Genomic DNA, 6,204 nt, shown 5'->3' with positions numbered 1-6,204 from the left:
GCCCACGCAGGTAAGCTTGCCTACGACAACTTCGCGCCAAACGCGCCAGGGACCGCTTTACTTTTAGCCCCGCCCCGCCCCGCCCCGCCCCGGAATTGTCCCGCCCCCTTAGGACTGTCCCGCCCCCTCGGGATTGCCACAGTAGGGGCTGTCCCGCCCCCTCCCCGGAATTGCCCCGCCCCCTCGGGATTGCCACAGTAGGGGCTGTCCCGCCCCCGGAATTGCCCCGCCCTCTCAGGCCTAGCCCGCCCCCTGGCGGCTCTACCCTTTCCGGAAAGGAGCGTGGAGCGTGCTGGGAGGATTTTCTTCCTTTTAACTCCTTAAGATCTGAGACTTCGCCTGTGTGTTGGGCCTGATGAAACCAGATGGTTTAAGCCAGGCGGTGTTGGCGCACGCCTTTAATCCCAGCACTCCGGCGGCGGCGGAGCCAGGCGGATCTGTGAGTTCGGTTTGAGGCCAGCCGACTCTACAGAGTGCGTTCAGGACACAAAAAGCCCTGTCTCAAAAAACCAGAAAAGCCTGGCGTGGTGGTGCGCGCCTTTAATCCCCGCATTTGGGAGGCAGAGGGCAGGCAGGCCAGCCTGGTCTGCACAGCAAATCCAGGACAACCAAGATCACACAGAGAAACCCTGTCTCGAAAAACTAAAACACGCCAGTCGTGGTGGCACACGCCTTTAATCTCAGCAGAGTCAGGCGTATCTCTGTGAGTTCGAGGCCATCCTGGTCTACAAAGCAAGTCCAGGGCACCCAAGGCTACAAAGTAACCCTGTCTTGAAGAAGAAAAAGAAGAAGAAGAAGAAAAAGAAGAAGAAGAAGAAGAAGAAGAAGAGGAAGAAGAAAAACTAAAACACACACACCACACACACAGAGGAAAATTTTTTTAAAAAGAGGGGGAGGCTGGAGAAATGACTAAGAGGTTATGAGCACTGACTACTCTTACAGAGGTCCTGAGTTCAATTCCCAGCAGCCACATGGTGGCTCATAACCATCTGTAATGTGATCTGATGGCCTCTTCTGGTCTGCAGGTGTACATGCCTCTGTATACGTATTAATAAGTATATAAATCTTAAAAAAAATAAAAAAAAGTAGAAAAGTAGGTTGTTTGTGACCTAACAAGAGCGAAGATCCAAGTGTAGCTAAATATTTCCCCATTTTGTCACTAATAATAGGTGCCTCAGCATAGCCAATCGCATTTGATTCCTTCCTTTTATTTTACAGATGTTATTAACCTCATAGATGCTGTAGGTAAGGACAATATTTATGGTGGCATGCGCCAGCCCTGTGTAATTCCCAGGCAATACTTATACGTATAAAATGTTTTAAAAATTAAAAAATATTTAAATCCAATTTTTTCTATTATAATTGTGTGTATATGTGAGTGAATGTGCCCCACAGAGCATGTGCAGTGGTCAGAGGACAGTATTGTGGAGTTGGCTCGTTCCTTCCACATTTACATGGACATGGAGATTGAACACAGGCACTTTACCCACTAAGATGTCTTGCTTGCCACCATTTTGGAGAAAGGTTCTCATGTCAAACAGCCTGGCCTTGAACTCACTGTTTATCTTGTAATCTTGGCATTGGGAAGGTAGAGGTAGGAAGGCCATGAGTTCAAGGCCAGCCTCTACTACATAGCAAGTTGGCGGACAGCCTGGAACGGCTGCTCTTCCAAGGAATTTGGGTTCAATTCCCAGCACCCACATTAACACTCATCGCGTCTGTAACTGTAGTTCTGGTCTCCTCAGGCCCTTCACACACATGGTACACAGACACACATGCACACCGGACACCCACACATAAAAGAATAAAATAAAAAAGTGTAGAAGAATAGTCAGGTTGTGGTGGTGCACGCCTTTAATCCCAGCACTCAGGAGGCAGAGGCAGGTGGATCTCCATGAGTTCGAGGCCAGCCTGGTCTACAAAGGGAGCCCAGGACAGGCAAGGCTACATACAGAGAAACGTTGTCTCAAAAAACCAGAAGGGGAAAAAAAAGGTGTGGAAGATGACTCTTGACTGTGTAGAGGAAAAGGGGAGGGTGCTCCAGGCGGAGGAAACAGGAAATTCAAAGACCAGAAGGGAATGCTGAGCTGTGCTGGATTCGTGAGCAAAAGAAACATGATTTCCCAGAGTCTAATTTTTTTCACCTGGAGGTTTTTCCATGACGGGTAGAACTGAGTGTGAGCAGTGTGGAAACCTGCCTTGCACATACCAACAAAACACTTTGTTTCAGCTTGTAGTTTTGAGGCACCTTTAACCCAGAGTTTGCTTTGTTTCCTGATTTCACAATAAAACCTCTGCCTGGTGGCCTGACGTCATTCGTTGCCGGCTGATGAGCCACCAGGTGCATGATGGGCAAGTGCGTTTCATACGGGTATTTTCAAAATGCTAATCTGATAAAGCGGTGCGTGGTGTACTATTGCTCCAGTTTCAGGCTGTGGCCATGAAAACCCGTTATTCTATAGATGCTTGGGTTTTTCCTGTTTGTTTTGGTTTTGGGTTTTGTTATGGTTTTGGTGGTTTTTTGGTTTTGTTTGTTTTGTGATGTTACTTTTTACTAAAGGGCACCACAAAGCAGCTCTTTCAAAAGCTGCTGGTTGCAGCAAATCATGGTCTCGTGTTCGTTCACACTGAAAGCCGGGGCAGACCATGGCATGACCCGAGATAATAATACTGGTTTCTTTGATCTGCAGAACAATGCGTGGCTTCTTTAGAGTGTTTTCTAGAACAGATAATAGAGCACAGTGGGACGAAAGTTGCACTTAGACTCTGACCTGGAACTCATCTTTTCCCTTCTGTTTGTTTGTTTCTGGGTGTTTTGTTTTATTTATTTAATATTTTGATTTTTTGAGACAGGGTCTTTCTGTGTTAGCCTTGGCTGTCCTGGACTCGATTTGTTGACCAGGCTGGCCTCAAACTCACAGTGATCCACCTGCCTCTGCTTCCAGAGAGCTGGGATTAAAGGCATGCACCACCACACTCAGTGGGTGTTTTGTTCTGTTTTGATTTTTTTTTTTTTTTAAGACACGGTTTCTCCATGTAGCTCTGCTGTACTGGACACACTTTGTAGATCAGGCTGTCGTGGAACTCAGATCTGCTGGGATTACAGGCATGCACCCAGCTCGGTTTTTGTTTTTTGAGATGGGTTTTCTCCATGTAGCCCTGGCTGTACTGGAATTCTCTGTATAGATAAGGCTGGCCTCGAACTCAGATGTCTTCCTGCCTCTGCCTCCCAAGTGCAGGATGAAAGGCAGGCATGAGCCACCAGCGGTGGGCTTCCTTTTTCTGTGCTTTAGCCATCAGGAGCTAATAGGAGGGTAAGGAGGAGAGCTGTTGGTTCCCTCCCAGGGTCTGTGATCTTGTGAGTTAGCTTGTACAGGCAGCAAAAAGCAAGACTTCAGACCACCTGTGCGAAGTGTTCAGGGAGTAGGAATCATTGTCCTGGTGCAGGCTGGTACATGACTCCAACTCTGCTAACACTGTCTGTGAATCCAAACCCTGCTGAGTCTGCAAAGCCTTCTGGGAGCCACACAGATGCTGGTGCTGGCTTTTCCCACACACACTGACTGCAACCAGTGGTTTGTAAATGACAGGCTCGGGGATTCCGCCAAGCTTGCCGAGAGCTCAGACTCTTCCTGGAGGACTGGAGACGGACTAAGCGGAACTCAGATATGCAGGGCTCTCGGTGCTTGGCATCTCCACTACGTGTTTAAATGTCCACATATGAACAAAGTCATAGTCATATTAAATCAGAGCCTGGATTCCACCCCCACCCAACCCCAAGAACACTGAATGTTAGAGCAAACCCTATAATTTGGGGAAAAATAAGTCAGATATTAAAGCCAAGAAACATCTACTAGCCATCTTGCTGAAATTTTCTTTGAATAATTTGTTGCTGAAAATTTTATTTTGAAAATATTTTATTTTTTGGAGCAGGGTTTTACTATGTAGTTTTGGCTGGTTTGAAACGCGCCATGTAGACAGGTGGGCCTCGCACTCACCTGCCTCTGATTTCCAAGTGCTGGAATTAAAGTATGCGCTAGAACGGCAAGCCTTATTTATTTATTTACAGACAAGATTTCTCTGCGCAGCCCTGGGCTGTCCTAGAACTCATACTGTAGACCAGGCTGGCCTCGAACTCACAGTGATCCACCTGCCTCTGCCTCCCGAGCGCTGGGATTAAAGGCTGACTATTGCGAACATTCTGAACTGGGGCTCGAGAGTGAGCTCAGTCAGTGAGCTACTAAATGTGAATCTTGAGGACCTGAACTCAGAACCTCGGCAGCCACATCAAGTGCAGGCATACTGGCACTCCCTTGTGATCCCAGTGTCGGGGAAGCAGAGGCGGATGGCTCCTTGATGTTTACTGACTAACCAACTTCACCTAACTGGCAAGCTCCAGGTCCAAAAGATAGTCTCATGGTCTCCAAACACAAGGTGAACAGCCCCTGAGGAGTATAACTGAGGTCATTATAAATATACACATGTGCACACACACAAAACGTTTTATTTTATATGTTTGAGTATTTTACCTGCATGTGTATATGTGCACCACATGTATAGGTCAGAAGAGGGCATCCAATCCCCTAGAACTGAAGTTATGAATGGTTGTGGAAGAACTAGTCATCTGCAAAGGCAAGAAGTGTTCTTAACTGCTAAGCCACCTCTCCAGACCCAACATAAAGAAAAAGAGAGGGAGAGAACAGAAAATAACATAAGCCAGATGTGGTGACACACGCCTTCAATCCCTGCACCCAGGAGGCAGAGGCAGGTGGATCTCTGTAAGTTTGAGGCCAGCCTGATCTACAGAGTGAGTCCAGGACAACAGAGGCTACACAAAGAAACCCTGTCTTGGAAAAAACAAAACAAACAAAAATAATGAATATATTAAGACTATCTAAGCCGGGCATGGTGGCGCAGCACTCAGGGAGGCAGAGGCAAGCAGATGGATCTCTGTGTGTTTGAGGCCAGCCTGGTCTGCAAAGTGAGTGCAGGACAGCCAGGGTAACACAGAGAAACCCTGTCTCGAAAAACAAAAACAAGGGGCTGGAGAGATGGCTCAGAGATTAAAAGCACTGGCTGCTCATCCAAAGGTCCTGAGTTCAATTCCCAGAAACCACTGGTGGCATATAGCCATCTGTAATGGAATCTGATGCCCTCTTCTATCTGATGCTCTCTTCTGCCATGCAGGCATATATATAATAGAGTGCTTACACACACCCACCCACACACACACACACACACACACACACACACACACCACATATGTGGTTTTTTGCTTGTTTGTTTGTTTGGTTGATTGGTTGGTTTGGTTTCTCGAGACAGGGTTTCTCTGTATAGCCCTGACTGTCCTGGACTCACTTTGTAGACCATGCTGGCCTCAAACTCACAGAGATCCACCTGCCTCTGCCTCCTGAGTGCTGGGATTAAAGGTGTTTGCCACCATGCCCAGCAATAAAAATATTTTTTAAAAAAAGATTATATTTTATTTCCTTCATCTTTTTTCAACTTTTTGCTTTGGTTTGGTTTGGTTTTTGGAGACAGGGTTTCTCTGTGTAACAGCGCTAGCTGTCCTGGAACTCATTCTGTAGACCAGGATAGCCTTGAACTCACAGAGATCCGCCTGTCTCTGCCTCCCAAGTGCTAGGATTAAAGGCGTGCGCTAGCACGGCCCAGCTTTTTTCTCAACTGTTTTAAGTTGCTCATTTCTATATATGATTTATAAAAGTTTATTAAGAATTTGTGGGCTGGGTGTGGTGGCACGCACCTTTAATCCCAGCACTTGGGAGGCATAGACAGGCAGATCACTGTGAGTTCGAGGCCAGCCTGGTCTACAAAGCCAGTCCAGGACAGTCAAGGATACACAGAGAGACCCTATCTCGAAAAACCAAAAAAAAAAAAAAAAAAAGAAAAGAAAAATAATTTTTTTGTTTTGTTTTGGTTTGGTTTTTCAAGACAGGGTTTCTCCATGTTATTTTAGCTGTAGACCAGGCTGGCCTCGAACTCACAGCAATCTGCCTACCTCTGCCTCCTGAGTGCTGGGATTAAAAGCATGCGCCACCACACCTGGATGTAAATGCAAGTTGTTATGTACTCTCTTGGCTAGATGTTTTTTACTATAAGGCCTGATAAAAGTGATGAAGATGCTCTTTGGTGATTTTAAGAAACCTCAACAGGGGCTACACATATATTTTAGTTGGTGAGTTG

The 6,204-nt window shown here is 46.6% G+C and overlaps 1 long non-coding RNA gene across 1 annotated transcript; it reads left to right on the top strand.

Moving 5' to 3' along the window:
* Positions 1–320: 320 nt before the first annotated feature.
* On the top strand, positions 321–1,347 carry LOC311593426. The gene is made up of 2 exons (XR_014777708.1): positions 321–379; positions 1,278–1,347. It is a non-coding gene; the product is annotated as an uncharacterized lncRNA (long non-coding RNA).
* The last annotated feature ends 4,857 nt before the right edge of the window (positions 1,348–6,204 follow it).

The sequence above is a fragment of the Acomys minous genome (genome assembly GCF_964271855.1).
Source record: "Acomys minous genome assembly, chromosome: 3".
Lineage (NCBI taxonomy): Eukaryota > Metazoa > Chordata > Mammalia > Rodentia > Muridae > Acomys > Acomys minous.
Note: the sequence above shows the minus strand (reverse complement) of the source record. Positions and strands in the feature narration are given on the sequence as shown.